The 21039-nt window shown below is 51.6% G+C and overlaps 1 long non-coding RNA gene across 1 annotated transcript in view; it reads right to left on the bottom strand.

The window, feature by feature from the left end:
* Nucleotides 1-1860: 1860 nt before the first annotated feature.
* LOC115900276 overlaps nt 1861-21039 on the bottom strand; it is an 89278-nt gene continuing 70099 nt past the window's right edge. Inside the window, exon 3 of the long non-coding RNA XR_004059927.1 lies at nt 1861-2493. This is a non-coding gene — a long non-coding RNA (uncharacterized LOC115900276). The remainder of the gene's footprint in view (nt 2494-21039) is intronic.

The following is a 21039-nucleotide window of genomic DNA, read 5'->3' as shown; positions in this document are numbered from 1 at the left end:
TAATTAGCCTGTGTTAGATCATCAGGTATTACCACATTTAGCTAAACTTTGGAGGCTAAATTTACTACATATTCTGATTTTGACCTACTTCAAGTAAAGAAGAGATACAATTGTTTACAAAAATGAAAATTATGTCCCCACAGATTATTTCTGCTTGTTAAATGATTATTTCTTCCCATAGAGTAAGTTTGGAAGACACTAAGAACAACCACAGGACAAGGCATTGAGCATTTACGATGGGACAGGCACAGCACATTCTCACTAACCCTCATGAGAAAGCCACAAGGCAGATAATACCAACATTCCCATTTCATGGATGAGGAAACTGAGGCAGGCCAAGACCGAGCAGCTGCTCAAGGAGGCAGAGCCAGGACCTGACTGTGGCCCTTTGCTCTGTGAGCTCACCGGTCTAGTCCTCACTCTATGTGACCAATCTCCTGAAAGACCACACCCTGTCTTTCCAACATGCAGTGGGGCCCTGCCTCTGAGCCCAAACCCCCTGGGGGGAATTATCCCCAGAGCGAGCACGGCAGTGGTGCCCCCATCACGACCTCACCAAGGAGGCACCAGTGTCTCACATTGAAGCATCCCTTCCTGGAGTTTGAGTTCTGACCAGAAGCATCTCAGGACCTTCCCGGATCCAGCCCCCAGGGCCGCTGCCTCATCCCAGGTTTCTTCATCCCACCACCACTTTATGCAGACAATTCTGATTCCAAGAAGGGACCATCCCTTGAGATCTGGCACCAGCCTCCACATCTCTGGGTGTAGACCTACACCGATGAACCATCTCACCATGCTCTGAGCACGTGTACCTTTTTCCCTTCTACAGCTCGGGTACCTCCAGAGAGCACGAACCACAGCTCGTTATTTTTGCATCTCCAGAACCTGGAACAGGTCTTGGCACAGAGAAGGCAGCGAGCGTTTCCCAATGAATGAATAAAATGTGGAGTCTGGTGAAATTCTTGCTGTAGGAACCAATGATTATGTAGTTGATTCAGAAAATGGTGCATAAAAAATGGAAATATCCTCCATGTTTCTAAGATAAAAGCCTCACTTTGGCCGTGGCCTGGACCATCCACATGGGCCTGGTTGCACAAGCATACCATAGACCTTTCCTGGACCTCTTCCCTGCTCTAGGCTGAGCCCAGCCACAGGGGTCCTAAAGCGACATACTTCCCACAACCTCCAGGTGTGTCTGGCCACATGTCATCCTTGCCTGTCAGAGGCCATGCCTCTGCTGTAACCCCAGAATATTTTGAATGCTTGTACTCGGAAAATCCAGATAGCATGGAGTGACCCCAGGACGCACTCCCACAGCGTCCCCATTGGCTAGATGTCCATCTGCAGGACATGATCCCCTTCCACACCCCTACACCCATGCTGACACCCACCCATCCCAGGACAACCAGTTCAAAGGCAGAGAGGTCGAAGCAGGAGCCAGCGGCCCTGCCTCAATATATAACGGCCAGAGCCACCCACTCCCCGGCACCTGCTCTTGGGGCCTTCAGGCCTCTCTGAGCAGCCAGGGATATGGAGGCAGCTCTGGGTCAGCGATGCAGAGAATCTGGAATCTTCCGGCTCTGTACCCAGGGCCCACTTCTGCCGCACAGCTGGGAAGTACTTGTCTCCAGGCTTTTGAAGTGTACAAGAGTCACAAACTCCTGAACCCATTCTATACTGCTGACCCAGGAAGACTAGACGCTTGGATGACTTTCCACTCACTGTGCCATGGGTCTGTGCAACACACCATAAAATCCATGGGATTTTACATCAGAATGTTCTGCAAAATAAATAAGAAAATAACTTTAGAGTCTGAGGGAACCACCACCGTAAATAAAGTGTAAGATGTAAGAAGTTTACTGAAAGCTAAATGTTCTGCCTTTTCAGTGTGCTTTTCTGCCCTAGGGTTCAATCAGCCAGCTGTCCCCTCCAGCAACAAAACCCTAATAGACTGAAACTGTCGGATTGCAAGACTGCATGAGTGATGCAGTTTACTCATATAAGATGCCATCGATAATACATAAAAAGTATCTAATTCCTAGACCCGAATCTAAGGAACTCGGAAGGAAGCTTGTTGGATGTTCTACAAGTGTGGGGATTCCAGATTCATGCAGAAAAGGCACAGGGTGAAATGCTGCAAATGGCTTAAGAGGAACCCCTTCCCTTCCATCCCATGTACTAGTGGAGTCATCACACAGAAGGTTGCTCTCTGAATGAACCGAAAGGACACTTTTCTCCATCCTCATCCTCCTTTGATCACGATTGGACTGTGTGGAGGGAAAGGGCCCCGCATCCGCCAGCATGCTTGACTGACAGCAGGCAGGCCTTGAGACAGGCCCTGGGTCCACAGGAGCACAGGCAGCCAGCGACTGTCCTGCCGGCTCAGGCCAGGGCCGCCGTGTCACTCAGAATCCATGGGGAAATGGTGTGGGGCTCGCAGTTCTGTAGGTCCAGCAGCTCCTCGGCTTGGCTGCCCCAACCACATCCTGGAAACTGTGGATTTGGGAGGAAAAGAGAAACAGAGCTAAATGGTCAGTGAAAATTACCCATTTCATCAAAAAATTTCCAAATTCAGACCCCAATAAATTACCTGGGATCTGGCAGCTGCTGTGCACAGCATATTAAGGGATCGACAGAAGTCTTCTTCCACCCTTCCTTTCCATTATTCGCTTGGAAGTGTCCAACCAGGGTGTGGGCTGCAGGAGCCACAGACAAGGCCAGGCTGGCACTCTGAGGCCAGCTCCACCACCCCAAGGCTGCTCTTCTGAGCCTGCTGGCCTTTCCCTGAGCAATGCACCCAGCTCGCCCCTCTGACCCTGGCCTGTGGGGGACTGGGCAGGGACCTCGGGGAGGGACACAGATGCTCAAACGCCCAACCTGGGTCAGCTTCCCCTTCTGCCCCTGCCATTCCTTCCCTATCTTTGCATTTCTCCCTGCAGGTGGGAACAATGTGAACGCACGCTTCCACCCTGTGCCCATGGGGTTCCTGAAAGCTGGCCATCTGGACTATGAATTTCCAAGGTGAAGAAGTTCATCCTTCCTTCAGTTTCACTTTCCTGAAAGGCCTCCGGGCAAACCATGGCCAACTCAATCACCTTTCCTAGAGTGCCAGGCTGGAGAGCCTGGGCTCCTCTCCCAGAGAAAAGACAGCTGTGGGGCGTGTCTGAGCTCACATGCAGGGGGCATGGCCAGACACCTGGGGCAAGTGTCCGGGAAAGCACCAGCACTGAAGCTCCACCAGACTGAGTCACTGCCACCTGCCCTGAGCATCCCTGTGTCACCTGGCTGGTTTCTCCACAAACTGCCTTCTCACTGGTCCTCATGGGGAAAGAGGCTTCTAAATGGGCCACTGGCCCCAGGAAGCACAAGCTCAGTCTCTACAACACTTGGGTTCGCCATTCTGAAGCACTGGCTTGAAGCACGTGGCTTGATGCACGTGGCCGGCTCACTACAGCATTCAGAGCGCCCTGTGTGGGCCCAGCACCTAGGAGGTGCTCAAGAAACATGAACTGTGCAAAACGTCACCTAACGCAGGCTGTGGCAATACCAGAAGCAAGCCTGGCCGAGTCTTACTTTTTGTTTAATTCTTTACTGCAATCATACATAAAACAAAAAAAGGCAATGAAATGTAAAGAGAAGAATGGCAACCATAACCATCATCTACAGGGCTGAACAAGGCTCCTGTCTCTATTTTTCAGATGAGCCCCTCCATCCAATATTACAATTAGTTGCTTGTATTTATGGAACGGAGCACCATCACATACCACACACCATAACAAACCCTGAGCTTGCTCTTTGTAAGCATTGGAGAACGATTATTTTCTTACATACACATAAATGCATGTGCACTTATATACACAGTAAATACATTTTTGCTCACACAGTATGCACATGTGTTCACATATACACAAATGTGTGTACACACATAAATTCATATGTTCACACACACAGGCACCTGAACACATACATGCATGCAAACACACACAAATCCATGCATGTGTGCATGCACACTTAAACACAGTTACACACAACTACACATACCTACACATACAGACAAGGCTCTGGGGAAAAGCGGCTGCTTGTGGCATGATTGCTGAGATTTCTCTGGGTCTAAATTGATACTGCCTCCTGTGTCAGAAGAGTCTCGTGCCTACAGCCAGACAGACTGAGGAAATGCCAACCCTCTGTCTTCCAGCACAGCCCTGAAGCCAGGCTCCACCCCTCTACACTCCAAAAAGGGGGACATCCAAAGGTTGGTTCAAACCAGAAAATGCTTCTGTACTTCTTGTGTGTTATCCCTAGGTCAGTCTGTATTCCTCCATCTATATGATAATATGCCTCAACTTTGCTTCTTACAGAAATGTTCAAACATGCATGAAAGTAGAGAAAAGCATCAACTCAGCCCCTCGCATCTATCACTGCGGATCCAGCCCCACTCCACGTCCATGCTCCTATTCTCTCTGCTCTGTGTCAGTTGAGGCAAGTGGAGAGCCAACAGACAAGGTGGAGCAGGGCAGTCCTCCTCAGCCCCGGGGCTGCATCCTGGCTTGGCCTCACATCAACTGTGAGGTCAGGCCCGCCAGCCGTTGGGCTGAGATCGCTTCTCCCCCATAATCCAGATGACAACGTCCACTCCCAGGGCCATTTGAGATTAAATTTTAAAATGCACACAAGGCTTCATGCGGTGTGTAGCACCTTATAAGCATTTCATGAACAGTAGTCAAAATTAGTAATTGTATTGTTAGCTGTACTTCCAAACACCACAGCACAGACAGCAGAGGAGCTAGCCCAAGGTCACTGGTCCATGAGGGGCAGATGGGCTGGGCCCCAAGATTCTGCGTCTGCTCCTCGGGCTCAGGAGCGGGAGGAGGTAGTTTTGTCTTCAGGCCCTGAGGCCCCTTGGATTCAGCAGAAGCCTAAGAAGCAGAGCCGTGTGTATGTTAACTCCGAAACGTTATGCTGAAAAACAGATGCATTCTTGAGGCATTTTCATGAGTTTAGCAAATGCCTGAAAGGTACCTTCTATGAAGTATGAAAGTCCAAACGCAATTTGTTTAACTCAGTTTTTAACTCTCAGGGAAGCGTTCCTTTCTCAGCACCCTGAGCCCAGTTATGGTTGCGAAATCCTGGCCCATCTTCCACCAAGCGGAAGGATCCCTGGCCACCTTCCTCAGTGTCTGCAAGGAGGAGGACTTCTCTTCAGAAGGGCCAGGACGGCCCCGCATGGACAGGTGCCTCAAATTCCCTGTGGCACAATTTCCTCTGCTGAGCATTCCACCCTGATGGATTTGACAACCTGCTCCGCAGGCTCAGAGCAGCCCAGAGCTGTCCCCGGGCTGCAGTGGGAAGAGGGATGAACCCACACGTGAGGGCTCCCAACTTCAGACAAGGGAAGGAGGAACCCAGAGATTCACAAGAGAATTAAGCAAAATCAAGCATCCTAGAACCCTCAGCATGGGTGCCAACCAGGACCTCAGTCCTCAGGAGGCTACTAGGGAGGCAGAGAGAGGCTTACCCACTCACAGAGCAGATCTGAGCCTGGAACACACCAGCCAGCACGGGGCCACACGGGGTCCCAGACCTGTGTCCATTGCCCAGGGTCCATACCCAGTGTCCACACCCAGGCTCCACACCCAGTTTCCACCACACCAAGGGTCTACACCCAGGGTTTACACCCAGTGTCCACACCCAGAGTCCACACTCAGTGACCCACACCGAGTGTCTACACCCCATGTCCACACCCAGAGTTTACAGCCAGTGTCCACTACGCCCCGTGTTCACCGCATCCAGAGTCCACACCCAGTAACTCACTTCCAAGTACCACACCCCGTGTCCACACCCAGGATTTACACCCAGAGTTCACTACACCCAGGGTCTGCACCCAGTGTCCACCACATCCAGGGTTTACAGACAGTGTCCACCACACCCAGGGTCCACACCGACTAACTCACATCCAAGGTCCACACCCCATGTATACATCCAGGGTTTACACCCAGAGTCCACCACACCCAGGATCTGCACCCAGTGTCCAAACCCAGGGTCCACACCCAGTAACTCACATCCAAGGTCCACACCCCATGTCCACACCCAGGGTTTATAGCCAGTGTCCACCACACCCAGTGTCCACCACACCCAGTGTCCACCACACTCAGTGTCCACCACACCCAGTGTCCACCACACCCAGGGCCCGCACCCAGTGTCCACACCTGGTGTCCACACACAGGATTCACAGTGTCCCACACCCCTGTCCACACCCAGGGTCCACACCCAGAGCCCCACAGACAGATAACGAGGGAGAGACCAGCAGACTCCCAGGCAGCGATGTCTGAACCCCAGTGGCTGTGCTGTACCCCATGCTCTCCTGCTCTTCCTCCTTCAAGCTCAAACCTTTTATGATATTTGCTCTTGTGAGTGGTTTATTAATTACTCTGGAGGGGCTGGGATATAGGTTGAGAGGATGCGCAAGGAAGTCAGCGCTCCTGGATTAAATAAAGCACATCCTAATTCTGTATTTCCAGCCCTAGAGTGAGTGTTTTTCCAGTATGAGCTGGGGAAGCATTTATTGTTCTGAATGTATTTACCTTAGAAAATGCATTGCAACTGGATCCGCTGAGCCCTGGCTCTCCAGCCAGCTGTCCCCACACAGCAGTAGCTGGTTTTACAGGGTGAGCCAGCGCCCAGCACTTAGCACAATTCCCTGACCACATTAAACATTCAGTAAAGACCGGGTGCACAGAATCCTAATGCCATTCATTCTCGTAGGGCTTTACCTGGCTCAAAAATGGTTCCTTAACCACAAATTCATTTCAAGAGACATGTCCAATGAAATTAACATTCTCCCTGCGACTGGAGATCATTCCTCAGTCACAACCAAGCTCCCCGTACTTAATGACATGCTTTTAAAAAAAATGATGGCTCTAGTTAAAGTTGAGTGGTCATTTCATTCCCAACTCATCCTTATGGTTCTTAAAGAATGTTTAAAATTCCTTGAGCTGAGCCTCAGGCTAAATGTGAATTTTTTAAGAAAGTAAACAAACATTGAGATTCCCATTTGGGAATTAGTGAGGAATGAGCAATTCACAGCTTGGTTTCAAAGTAATGGCTCAGACTCCAGCTTTGGCAGAAGTTGGAAAATGCAGACTGGGCCCTTTGAGAAAAGACTTTTTTTTCCTCCAAATAAATAATTGTTTGAAAGCAAGTGAGGTGGTAGGCAAAGTAATTCTTCCAATGCAAGGCTCCAGACAGCAGGAAGAGGCCCCTGGGAAGGTCCAAATCAAAAAGCAAGCCTGGGCCGCTGGCATGTAGCCAGGACCACCAACAGGGAGCGGCCCCCAGGCCATGGACTCTCTGGGCCCTGTCACCAAGCTCTGGGCTGTAGGACATGTACAAGGCCCTGTAGGTCAATGTCCCAACTCAAAACATACTCCTACAGGGTCACCCCCTTTCTATGTCAGGAGTCAAACTTATATAGTTGGTTATTTTCTTATTTTCCTAGATAATTTGAGACATTAGACCCGAAGTTCTCAACAATAACTGCACACCGGAAATAGCTGGAGAGATTAAGAAACACAAGGCCTGGCTGTCTCCCACAGAGGTTCTGATTTAGTTGGTCTGGAGTACACCTGGTTGCAGCATCCCAATTCGAATGTGCAGCCGTAGCCAAGAAATCCCTTGTTAAAGGAATCCATGAGTTACCAATGCCAGCCAAAGGTGAGCCCCTGGAAGGAGAGCAGGAAGGAGGAGAAAGAGGGAGAAGAGGATGAGGAGCAGCTTGCAAAACACCTTACAAAAGATGGATCAATGTTCCTAGACCAAATCCCCTGAGGATCAGAAGAAAATTTCCCAGGCGTCCTTCATGCTTGAGAAGGATATAATAGGAACAGAAATGCAATAAAAATAGTCACTCAAAGGCAAGATTATCAAACAAGGAAATAAGATGAAAACAGAAATTGCAGATTCCAGGAAACAAGTTGACCCAAAACACCATCATTACAGGAATCCTACAGAGAGTCAAAACATTGAGAAAAGAGGACACCCGCAACCAACACCAAATTAGTGACTCAGGAAAAAGGCTGTGGTCACCACGGTGCAGGCCAGTGCAGACATAGCAGGGAGTGAAGCAAAGAGAGAGAATTGACCCCAGAGACAGCGATAGTCAAGCATAAGGAAAACTGGCTCCCCAAAAATGAGCCCAACCTGTGGAAGCAAGGCAGTGCAGGAGAAAAGGAATGATTCACAGAAGAAATGCCTTGTGATTCTACAGCTCATATCATGTTTCAGCATCAAATTATACAGAACAATCTACCAGACATATCCTGGTGAAGGTCTTGATTTTCAAGTTGAAAGAAATGATTTTTGAGGCATCCAGGTAGATAAAGAATTCACCAAGGCTGAAAACCATCAGACTGGCTCAGAGTTCTCCTCAGCCAAAGTCTACTCAGTCTGTGGGAGGCAACGGGGCAAAGGCTGCAAAGTGCCCAGGAAGGGAGCGTGAGACACCAGGATATTCACTCCAGCTAAGGTCATTTAACATCAAAGACAATGAGCAGGCACTCTCAAAACTGCCCGAACTCCAGAACTCAGGGACTGGGCAACACCCATGGGCCCTTCTCCGAAGACCTGCTCAGTCAGAAAGTTCAGGAGATGAGAAAGCCGGCAGAAGGGCCTTCCTAGGACTTCGTGCTGGATGCCAGGAAACCAAGGAGAGGCTCTACAGAGTGCTGAGGTGAGGACGGAAGACCCACTGCAGGTGCAGAGTGCATATGGAAAGAGACAGCGTTTCCATGCTCCCAGGACCTCAGGGAGTATGGTCACTGGGTTCTTCTAAGAAAAAAATCACTGGCACCAAATCTCACAAACCATGAAATGAATAAAAACGACCTAGGAATGGAGATGTCTTCATTAAAGCCCTGGTGAGGAAGGGCAAGTCCACAAAATACAGAGCTGACACTAAACATCTACATGAAGTCAAGTTACAAAGTGATTGCGCGGGCTATGAGCTTTGGTAACATTCGAATCATAGCTAACAAAACATTGAAGGTGGGGGAAGGAGAAAGGAACTGTGGCTACATCCATTCCTGTGTCTTTCTTAATAGAGAATGGGAAAATGAAAACACATGGTTAAAACAGTCTGTCTCCACCCTTACCATCTCTCACAATTATTTTCAGAACCTGGAAGGCATCATTGCATCACCAATATCTCTTCTAATTAAAAACATGCATCGGAAATCCAGCAATCACTTCAGCTTTGCTTTCTGTTGTTGTCTTCATGTAAAATTGAATGGGTACATACGTTAGAAGATGGCACATATCGGATCATCTCATGTCATCATATACAGCAAGCGACCTACGCCAGCCTCCCTGCTCCTGTGCGCCATGGATGGGCTCACCAAATGTTACCCAAGTAATAGGCAAGTGAGTCAGTGCCTTTTTTAACTTTCTAATGCATATTTCTCTTTATTGCTTAGCTCTTTAGAAGAGAATATGTCTGGCTAGGTACGGTGGCTCATGCTTGTAATCCCAGGACTTTGGGAGGCCAAGGTGGGTGGACCACCTGAGGTCAGGAGTTTGAGACCAGCCTGGCCAACATGGTGAAACCCCATCTCTACTAAAAATAGAAAAATTAGCTTGGCGCGGTGGCAGGTGCCTGTAATCCCAGCTACTTGGGAGGCTGAGGCAGAATAATCACTTGAACCTAGGAGGCAGAGGTTGCAGTGAGCTGAGATCACACCACTGTACCCTGGCCTGGGCAATAGAGTGAGACTCCATCTCAAAAAAAAAAAAAAAAAAGGAAGAGAATATATCACTGTTCTGAATACAGTCAAGCCCAAAAGGTAAAGCTTTTTCCACTAGACAAAACCTATAGAGTACCAATTGCCCAAACTGCCCCCTGTGGCTTCATTCACCTCCAAGTGGAGCCCTTGTCCTGCCTCTTCCTCAATCCCCCGGGCCCCATTGCCTCTCCCATCAGTCTACACCCCTGCCTCTGCCCTCAGACAGTGAGTCTTGGGGGTCTATGACTATGGAACCTCAACCTCCTCAGACTGAATACAGGCTGGTTGGTGGAATCCACCCCCTTTCCTTCACTAATCTCTACACTCCCCAAGAACGGAGATGGCACCTCTGTCTCTAAATACCTAGGAGACTGACTGGTGCCGGATACACGCTTTAGTGAAAGTCAGTTAAAAAGTCAGTCACAAGGCGACTTATGAACGCTATGCCCATGAATATCACAGTGCAGCCAAAAGTATTTTCTCATAATATTTAAAATACAAAATTGATACGGTAAATATTTGCTAAGAGCTTATTTTCTATAAATAGAGGGAAAGTTTTCAATAGTTAAAAAAAGGAAAAAAATGTGTCCTGCCATTTTTCAGAAAAGATGGACCTCAAGTAGCAGGAAGACCAGAACGGTGCAAATGAGGGGCAAGCGCACACGGGCCACACCTGCGCCCGCTCACAGCCAGGCCCTGCAACCTGACCTGGGTCTTTTCCCCAAGTGGTATTTGGCGCAGCCTAATTGTGATCAGATGGGAGGTTTCACAGGTCTAGCTGCATCCTGGGAAGATCTGCCACCTGTCTGGACCAGAGCACAACCTCAGAACACAGTTCTGGAAGGACCTGAGGCTAAGGAAGGCGCCACGGGGCCCTGGAAATGCAAGCCCCAGGGTCTGGGGTGGGGCCTCTCACGGTCAGCTCCTCCAGCGCCAGGCCGGTGTGGCAGGCCAGGTCTCACTAACACAGGCCTCCATAACGACTGCTTCTGCACTGGCTGAGTGGTTAAGTTAAATATTAAAAACTGAAAGAGCCAGTGCTCGTATTCAAAGGCTGGAATGTAACAGAAGCCCACCCAGAGCTGTGCCTAGGCCTTTCCTGGGCCTTAAAGCATGACAAAATAACGAAGGAATTTTGTCCTGTTATGCTTATCTGTTGCATGCATAACAGACATGCACCTGTTAACAGGACCCATTTAGGATTAAACAAGCTTTATTGTGGGTCTGAAGACACTCCCCAGGCCTCCACAAGCAAGTTGATTGGGGGTCTGAAGGAAATCCCTGTCAAGCGCATCTGTGTGAAGAGACCACCAAACAGGCTTTGTGTGAACAATAAAGCTGTTATTCCCTTGGGTGCAAGTGGGCTGAGTCCGAAAAGAGAGTCAGCGAAGGGAGATGGGGAAGGGATTGCTTTGTAGGAGTTGGATAGGTAATGGAAAATTACAATAAAAGGTGGTTACCTATTGCTAGCAGAGGAGGAGGTTGCAAGGTGCATGGTGGAGAGATCATAAGACTTACTGTCCAGAAAAAGAATGTCACAAAGTCGACTGATCAGCTAACGTAGGGCAGGGACAAGTCACAGCAGTAAAATATTGTAATTTCAGTTAATCAGTTAAGGCAGAACTGGTTGTTTCACTTCTTTGTAGTTTCTTTGGCTGCTCCAGACTTCTCGGCTCCTGCAAGCCACCTGGATGTGTATGTGGAGGTCACAGGGGTTATAATGGCTGAGCTTCGGCTCAGAGGCTTGACACTCTCCAGACCTCCGTGATTTAGCAGGAGACAAGGGTAATCACCCCAGCACCTGGACCCATTTAGCGTAAGTAAATTTACCCAGGCTCCAGAGGAAGGGCTTCAGCACTCAGACCCGTTATACATTAGAGGTTAATCACTTATGTCTTTAGATGAATATACACTTACACATAGACATATAGCTTTGACGGTATATAAGCTCTGGAAAACTTTGTAATTTTGAGTTGGTCTAGCACTATTTTCCAGGCCTTCTCCCTGTAACCAGTTACAGAAATAAAAACTCCCTCCTTTCCCAGTTCATCTGCATCACATTACTGGGCCTCAAGAATAAGCAACCCGACCCTCCATTTGTTCAGGGAACACTGTCACGCCCGGGGAAGGGACACTCTGTTTCCCAATTACTGTCCACCCCTTGCCACGTGGCAGCTTTCATGCCGGAGGCCGGAATGCTTCTACAGAGGTGGGGTGAGGCCATCTGGAGAACGAGGCATGGCCCCCAGGGTGGCTTGGTGGCTGAAGAGCAGTGAAACTGGGGGAGACCAGAGTCCCGGGGTCCACCAAGAGCTGAACCAGAGGTGGAAGCCCATTTGTCCTGGGATGCTGAGCAGGGCTCAGTCCCATTCACACGTTCTGAACTATTTCCCCTGGACGGGGTTGAATGGCACCCCCGGGAAGTTGGTGCCCACCTAGAACCACAGAATGGGATCTTATCTGAAAATAGGGTCTTAGCAGATGTTTTGTGTTAAGATGAGGCCATAATGGATTAGGGTGAGCCCTAAATCCAATGACTGGTGTCCTTATAGGAAGGCCACGTGATGGCAGAGACGGGGGGGACTGCCGCTGCCAGCCAAAAAGTGCCAAGAACTGCTGGCCACCGCCAGGAGTGGAGAGGCAGGAAGGGGCCCAGGTGGAGCCGCCAGCAGGAGCGCTGGCCCGCCCACGCCCTGATTTCAAATGCGGCCCCAGAGCTGTGAGGCAACAGGTGTCTGTTGCTCTAATCCACTCGTTTGTGACACTGTGTTAAAGCCGACCTAGGGAAAGACCCCGTGGGGAGGACGTGTGGAGAGAAAGGTTCCGTAGGAGCGTCTCAGAGCCTGCGGCTGGGGGAGCCGGGGGCAGCGGAGCTGGCCGGAGTCATCCCTTCCCCTCCACGGCTGCTGCGCTGTGGACGCTCTGCCGCCCTCACTTCTCCAGCAACATCCACAGCTTTCCGGTCGCGTCCAGCTCTCCAAACTTCACCCCGCCCCGTCTATGCTCTTTCAGAGCTCCCATGGCTACCCACGCATGCCCCCGCGCCACCCCATTGCAGCCTGGCCCCAGCTGGGAGGCAGGACCCCCTTTCTCCCAGCCTGTTCCCGGGCATTCACAGGCGTGCACACCCTTCGTCAGGGGCACTCAGCCCTTCCCATCGGACTCTCCCAGTCTTCAGTGCCACCCTGAACCCACTGCTGCCCTCAACAATGCCTTGCTGGGACCAGCTGGGACCAACACAGACCGTGCCCACGCCCCATCCATGGGACAGTCTAATCGGCCCCATCACTTCCCAGCACTTTCGTGATGGAAACTGCCTGGACCGTTGCAAACCTTCCCTCTCACACCTTTGCCGGGCCCCACCTCCCTTCCCAGGCCGGCTGGAAGCCCAGGGGTGGGGGTGGGGGTGGGGGTGGGGATAGGGGTGGGGGTGGGCTTGAGGGTGGTGCGCCCTTTAGGGCGTTCTTTCCAGGGATGGGAGGAGGAGGTGAAGACGCCCCGATCAGTTCTTCCAATCCCATCCTGCTGGGCTGAGGTCTGGCGGGAGCCCACACAGGTGAGTTCCGCTCTCCCCTCTCACTTTTGCACGTGGGTTGTCTGCAGTCTTCGCTGCCTCGTGGGTGTGGCCATGCAGCTGGGGTGTGTGGCATCCTAGGGTGGCATCTAGCTTTTCTCCGACCCATTATTGTTGGTTGAATTGTGTTTATTTAAAAGAAAAAAAAAAAGTTGGAGCCCTAACCCTCAGTAACTCAACATGTGACCTTCGCAGACAGGTCTTTGTGGAGGTAATTAAGATGAGGCCATTAGGATGGGCCCTAATCCAGTGTGACTGGTGTCCCTATAAAAAGAGATGGGACAGACAGAAAGGCACAGAGGAAGGACTGTGGAGACACCGGGAGAAGGCCACGCAGCAGTGGAGGGTTACAGGGATGCAGCTACTCTGAAGGCCGCCGGGGCCACCAGAGCTGGGAGAGAGACAGGAGGGAGATCTTTCCCGGGGCCTTCGGAGGGCGTGTGTTCCTGACACCTTGATTTCAGACCTGTGGCTTCCCAGAAACATGAGACAATAAACTCCTGTTGCTCTGAGCCCCCAGTCTTGGTACTTTGTTTCAGGGTTACTAACACTCCCCTGCCTGTCTAGCAGCATCTCCGAGAGGCTCGGGGTGGCTGTCTTTAGCCCCTGCAGCGGGGACCACACCAGACCCTCCCTCAGCAGCCCAGGCCAGCCTCTCCCCCTCCTGTTCCTCACTTGGAGTCACAGGAACCTGCAGGGTGTCCCCTGCCTGCCCTCTGAGCCTGCAGGGCAGCAGATCTTCCTCTTCTCCTGGGCACAATAGTTCCTGTGTCCTCCTCAACTGCTGGTGCGGCCTCAGCCCTCCCAGGTCCCCAGCAGAGGGAAGACACAGGTGTGCAGGCCACACGTCCCAGGTCCATGTCTTCCAGAGCAGCTCAGGTGCAGCCAGCGAGCTCCTCCTGCCGGGGCTAGGGGGACGCAAGCCCCACTGCTGGTCCTTCTCTAGAACACCTCCCCAGGCCACTTCCTGGCTTCCAGGGTGGGGCTTGGGAGCCCAGTCTTCCCTCACAGGTTGGAAGGGGAAAGACAGTCCCTCACTGCCATGGATCTTGGTAAGACCAAGGACACTCCATGGACTCCCAGCCCCTCTCCTCCCCTTGTACCTCCAGATCACCTTATTCCCAATGCCTCGCCTGGAAAGGGGCTGCAGACATGGGCCCCCTGCAAGTCAGTGACCCTGAGCTGGAGGCACCCACCCACCCCGTGTCTTACCCTCGGTTCAGGGAGGAAGAGTCTGGGCTCTCAGAGGCTTCCTGTTAGCACTTGGCTTGCTCCCCATTAGCCTGTCTGGGTTAAGGACTGAAGGGTGCTGAGGGTTTTGTCTGCACCGGAGGGTCCAGCTGTGCCCAACCCTACACCAAGCAGGCCCCTCACTCCCTGCCCCCTTTCAACAGGGCTCTTCTGCCCTGGAACCTTCTTGGTGGCATTTCCCTTAACACGGTTAAGTAGGTTAAAATAAAGGCAAATGGAACAAGCCTCTGAAGTGCCGTGGAAAGATGCCAAAGAAAATCAACTACGTGCTAAGAGCTCGGGATTCTCCTTTAGGAGCCTACAATATGCTGTCCAAATGGTGCCCGCCTTTCCAGTCCATTACTCCCCATCACTGGCCCATCGTGCAGACCTCAGCTCACTGGGCTGGGGAGCTTTATGTCACCGCAGGCCTCAGAAGTTATCAGGTAAAGGGCGCCCTTCTGCCAAGCTCCTGGGCTGGAAGTCCTGCTGTGTTTCCCGAAGCCCAGGAACTCTGCCCCCGCTGTGGACAGCAGGAGCTATGAGAAGAGAACAGCAGCACCCCCAAAACACCAGGGGGAAGGGGATAGATGGGGACTGGGCAGGGTATTCCCCCAATGGCAAGCTAATGGAATGGAAGTGGCTTCCTTCCCATGAGGCCGGAGCAAGTGACCATGGTCAGGAGGCAGGGGATGCTGCATTGCCCCTGAGACTGGGACCCGCCTGGACAAAAGCCCCTGGTCTCCCTCCCCAGTGTCACCCCACACACAGGGTACCCTGCCTGACCGCAGATGTACAAACCTCATGTCAAGGCTGCTCCAGCAGGTTGGGATGGCCAGACCTCAGCGAGGGTCTCAGCACAAGAAGGGGCAGCTCCACGCTGGGTGGTCCCAGCCTCACTATCACACATAGTGCAACTGACCTGCATGATAGGCTGTTTCTCAGCTATTTGGAACATGAGAGGACTTTGTGCTTTGACATTTTCATATGCAGAATTGCAGAATCCAACAAACAGGACCCAGTCAGGTGTTTACTTAGAGAAACAAATGCTCTCGCCACAGGTCTTTCTTTCTCAAAAGCAAACAGCCACAGTATCCATCATACTCCAGGGGCAGCCCTCGAAGCCTGGGCTGTTGAGAATGCGCGTCCTGGCCTGTGGTGATGGCCGTCAGATGGAGAGGGGCCCCACGCCACAGCACCAGCAGCAGGGCCTGGGGGCTGCACAGGGGAGAGCTCCATAAGGAGCATCATGAGCATAGTGGGTCCATTGACAAGGTGCAGTCCCCATGGTGGTGCCTAACGACAAAATGACATCATGCCAGCTGCAAAAAAAGGAAAAGTGATCAGAGGCGAGCTTGTCAGAAAAGCTTTGAACTAGGTGACTGCACCAGACATCTCAGAGGAGGAAGAGTGCCTCCCCCTCCTTGGGACTCCGACCTGGTGCCCTGAGCTCATCATCCCTCCTCTCGTGGCCCATGCTGTCAATATGCAGGGCCTTTTCGAAATGACAATGGGTCCCAAGGCTTTGGGACCACGTTTGACACCTCCCCTTTACACAGTGCCCATACCTCCTTGGTGTTCAGCTGCTGGTCAGCTCCATATGCCCTGTGGCCCCTGCCCTCCCAAAGCCTGTGAACAAATGCTTAGTCCCAGATCAGAGTCTATGGCAATCTGGGATGTGAGCTGAGTGGCACCTGTTGTGAACGTGCACGTACACGGGCATTTTGTCAGTCTGCACCAGTGCATAAATGTTGCTGCATTTGCCGGCTGAGTGTCACCAGGCTCCAGGTCCCATTACACATCAGGAATTGTGTCCAATTCTCCTGGATATGCTGATTGGACCTGAGGGATCCCTGACTTAAGCTCCGCCAAACAGACTTACCCCGTAGAATTTGGATTTGGGATGGAAAGGGCCTGAGGGATCCCAGGGAGGCTAAGATGAGCAAGACATGGCGTGTTGGAGAGCCAGTTTCAGAGCAAGCCTGCAAAGCTGCCAGCCAAGGTTTCCCTTTGGAGCAAAGCCAGCTCCTGTCCTTCTGGCTTGGCTTTTCCTAGGGTTCTGGGCAGAGCAGAAACCTCAGCATAAACCCCCTTTTCATGAGCTATTGCAATAGGTTTCTGTCCCTTATAACCAAATGACTCCCGACCAAGAGGTGCCCTCCTGCCACGTTCTCTCTAGGGCAGCAATGTCTGGCACTAGGTCTGGATGGTTCCTGCACTACGATTAAGCTTTATGACCCCTCAATAAAGGAGGAGGCAGTGGAAGCAGCCTAAGCCTGGCCGTTCTGCTTCTCCAGCTCGGACGCTAGGTCAGAGGTGACTGGGTGTCCACTCACACAGGCAGCCAGGAGGAAGTCAGGGACTGGTCCCTCTGCAGGCAAGCAAACCTGGACCTGCGGCTGCCTGGACACCCAGGCACGGTGCTTGGTTCCCATGCAGGCTGAGCCTCCATTCAAGCTCTGGCCCCAGTTTACCGGTTCTCAGTGCGACCATTGCCGGCCAGTACTGATGGTTCCCACACAGACAGGGGTGCCCAGCAGAGGCAAGCCTGTTCCAGCCACACGCACCCTGGCAGAGAGGGCAGCTTCCAGCAGATGAAGGCCCTGGAGACACCTGGCCCTGTGCCTGGCAGCACAGAGACAGTGGCATTCATTTTCTCCAAACATCATGAGTCCTTCTCACGTGCTCTCCCTGGTGCCAGTGAGGTGGAGTTCTCCCAGCTTGGCACTGCTGGGGCCCTGGGGGCAGGGCCACCCCGACTCAGCAGCACTGGGGACCACAGGGCCCAAATGTGTTCAGTGCAGAGCTTCAAACAGTCGGAGGAGGCTCCGCAAGTCCCGAAGGAGAGAAACAGGCTGAGCCTGAAGCAAAAACATCTGGCAGGGCTGCGGAGGGCAGCAGAGACGATGCCCCAGGAAGGTGGCATGGGGGTGGCCCTGACGGCTGGCTGAGACCCCGCCGGTGGGTGTGGGGGACCTGCTGACAAACCCCATTGTTCCCAGGGAAACAGATCTGCCCTCAGTGCACCTCCCGGGGCTCTGCACTAGCAGTAGAATTTAGACAGTGGTTAGAATCTTTTCCTCTTTCCTCCCAAAATATTTTATTTTTCCCACTTTGGTCACTATTTCTAAAAGACAGTTGCCTATTTCTATGAGGCATTTTTAGTGTCCTTCACACGGGAGTCACATCTCCAGGGACAAGTCAGGGCCCGGCCTCGATGCTGGAGGACATCTTCCGAGGACGATGGGAGGGTGGGGCACACACCTCCAGCTCTCAAGGACACCACATTTGTGACAAAGGCAGGAATAAAATGCAGAAAGTGTCTTCCGGTGCCAGACTGGGAAGCCGGACAGGGAGCTGGAGAACTTTGGGGCCCATGCCCAGTACCTGGATCACCTGGGCGCTTCCCTTTGCCTACTGGCCTCCCATTCCATAAAGGCTCACTGATGGGGGAGGACTGGAGGGTCCTGGGATTCCCCCGCACAACCAGTCAGATGGGAGGGCAATACTCGCTCCCATCCCAACGCCCATGCATTGGGAAACCAGGTGCAGAGGCGCTGCTCACCACTGAGATGTGGGGCCAGTGTGTGATGTGTGCGGGTCTCTCTGTCTCTCAGTAGAGCAGGGAAAAGCTCTTCACGGCCAACTCCTAGGGAATTAGAGAGTGCACCACTAGCTGGGCACCCACCGTGGGCCAGCTGCTGGCAAACCCTGTTCATCCCTTAGGTGATTTAATTCTTATGACTGTCTCTTAAGGGGTTGGTCTGTTGACTGCCACTTCATAGCTGAGGACTCAGGCTCAGAGACGTCTGGTCATTTGCTCATGGTCACACAGCTTAGAAGCACTAGAGCCTGGATTGAATTCCAGGCTACTCTGAGGCCAAACCCTAGCTCCTCTCCCCATGGCAGCTTATGTCTACATAGATTTATCCTCACAGCTGTGACTCTGTTCAGAGGATGCACAATGGACAGACGGTGTGAGCTGACGTGGAGCTCAAGGACACTGGCCAAGGCAAAGCTTTGCTCTAAATTCAGTAAACATTCATTGGCTGAGAGCACGCACAGACGGAAGCATGTCGTCTCCTTTGTCACCACACAGAGATTTTGCCTGAACTAAGTCAGGCAAATCTCCCCAATCCTGGAACCCCCAGGCAACGCGACTCCTCTCCTGCACCCGCATCTGCTCCCAAGAGCTGACAACCATCCACTTCTCGGGATCCAGAAAAGAACCTGTTTCAACACATCAACCCCCTTGACTCATTTGCTTCAATCTTCTTGTAAAACTAATAAAAATGCAAAGTATCACCATAATTAAAGTTTTAAAATTACACCAAAATAAGTTAAATAGTTCCCATCACTCATATCGTTTTTCAGAATGATATAAAAGATACTATTTACTATCTAGCAGTCATAATGAAAACTAATCTTTGAAGCGCTTAATGGATTTTCTGATACAACTCAACCCGCTCCCCCAATTATTCTTAAGCAGCTCCAATTTCAAGTGCTGTCCTTACTGTAGCTGATGTCAGGAATTCCCAGATGGCACTGAGGAGAATATGGATTTCAGGAACACAGTGACAGCGGCTCAAATCACGTCACCCACGGAGGCTGCACCCACCTGCCAGCGCCTCCCTCAGGCTGCGATGCGAACCAGCAGTCACCACGTCGAGCCATCTCTCTGCCTGCCTGTGAATCCCACCCAGGGCAGGGAAGAACTTGCCTTCCTCTGATGCCCTGGGAGCTCTGTTGTGCTGCGGCACATTCCAGGAAGACAGCCAGTCAGGAGGGAGGGTCACAGGCGGGGCCGGGAGGAGTCCATGTGCTGGCTTCCTCATCCTCTTTTCCTCCCACAACGGACCACACGGAGCTCACTTTGCCCCAGCCAGTGAGTGAGGTTTCTACCTGAGGTTTTTACTAGGGGCTGGTCAGGCAGGTGCCCTAGTAGATCTGCCAGGACAGGAATAGGCAAAGCTACCCCCTATTAAAAACAATTCCTCACTCTCCAATGTTAAATGGAGATGGCATTCTAGGGGAACCAGGAGTCACTTCTTGAATGTGCCCCTGAAAACTGGGAGCACTCAGACCCTATCCATAGACCACTGCCCACTGCCCAGCCAGCTGCCCAGGCCCCACCTTGAACAAGGCAGTGCCTTCTCTGATTGCTTCCCCGACCACTCTATTGTTGGAGCACAAAGGCACAGGCAGGCAAGAGGACAAAGCTCTGGGGCCAAGCCCTACAGGCAGGCATTTCAGGCCCTAGCAGCGAATTCCCAGCCCGAGTCCCTTCAGTTTCCAACTAAACTGTCTTCCAAGGACTGGGTCATCGGGGTGGCAGCAGGATGACTGTTGCAAGATGATCCCTGAAAAGAGCTCAAGTTTAACGCTGTGCTGCCCCGAAACCGCCACTTGGCTCTCCTGGGAAAAGCGCTGTGTTTCCGGGCACTGTGGTCCCACTGAGCTTGGGAAATGTCCTTGGCTCTAGTCTTAGACTGAAGACCCCCTATGGCAGTGATGTCATCCGTGTGGCTGTCCCTGAGAAGTGACTCAGAGGGTCACTTGAGGAAAAAACTGTCATTGCAACAGGGTCTGTAATGAGGGTCTATAATGAGGAAAATAAATGTGTATGGTAAATTTGGCATTTTCCTTACAATCCCCAGCAGGCACTAACTTCACATGTTGTAGCAAACCCAGCTCTGTATCCAACCAATGGCATTATTCAGTTTTATTGTTTCTCTCTCAATTAGACATTGCTGACTGGGGCCAGTTTCACTTAGGAGGGAAAAATGGGTTTAACGAGCTGTTAAAGGCTTATCTATGCACAGTTACGACTACTTCCAGCACCTGATTATTTCCAACTTCAGAAGCTCACCGTCTCTCACACAGATCATCAATACCCATCATTTCACAATAATCACATTGATTCCAAGGTTAAGGGATTACCTTTGACTTTTAATGCCCTGCGGCTTTATCAGTATTTCTGAATAAAATTTTAGGATCCGCACAAGCCTTAGCCACTGGAATTTCATGCACACTAGTGCGAACGTTCAGTATTTCCAACTGGTCATGCTTTTTGGACTAGAAATCAAGACAGACATTGGAGGGCAGTTTAGAAAAACGTTGTTAGAAAAATAAGGATGCTGATGATGCCTTTTTTTGTTTTTGAAGAAAGCTGTTTCCCATGGAAATGAAGTTCCTCTGAGAAACTGAATGTCTCAGTGCAGAGAGGGCTGCATAGCAGCCTGACTGCTCTCTGGAGAAAGGTCTGCTTGCAAGGTCGGCTTGCAGCTGCATCTGGGCACCAAGTTTAGGGTGGGTTCCCACCACTCTCTGTGCCAAAACTGCACATACAAGGAGGTTGGTGCTGGATGTCAGCTTTTCTCCAGGAAGTCTGGAATTCAAGTGCCCGCTGGGAAGAGGGCACTTACCTGACCAGCCCCTAGTAGAAACCTCCCCCACAGGCTG

This window comes from Rhinopithecus roxellana, chromosome 11, assembly GCF_007565055.1.
Source record: "Rhinopithecus roxellana isolate Shanxi Qingling chromosome 11, ASM756505v1, whole genome shotgun sequence".
Classification (NCBI taxonomy): Eukaryota; Metazoa; Chordata; class Mammalia; order Primates; family Cercopithecidae; genus Rhinopithecus; species Rhinopithecus roxellana.
This window is presented reverse-complemented; position numbering and strand designations above follow the sequence as displayed.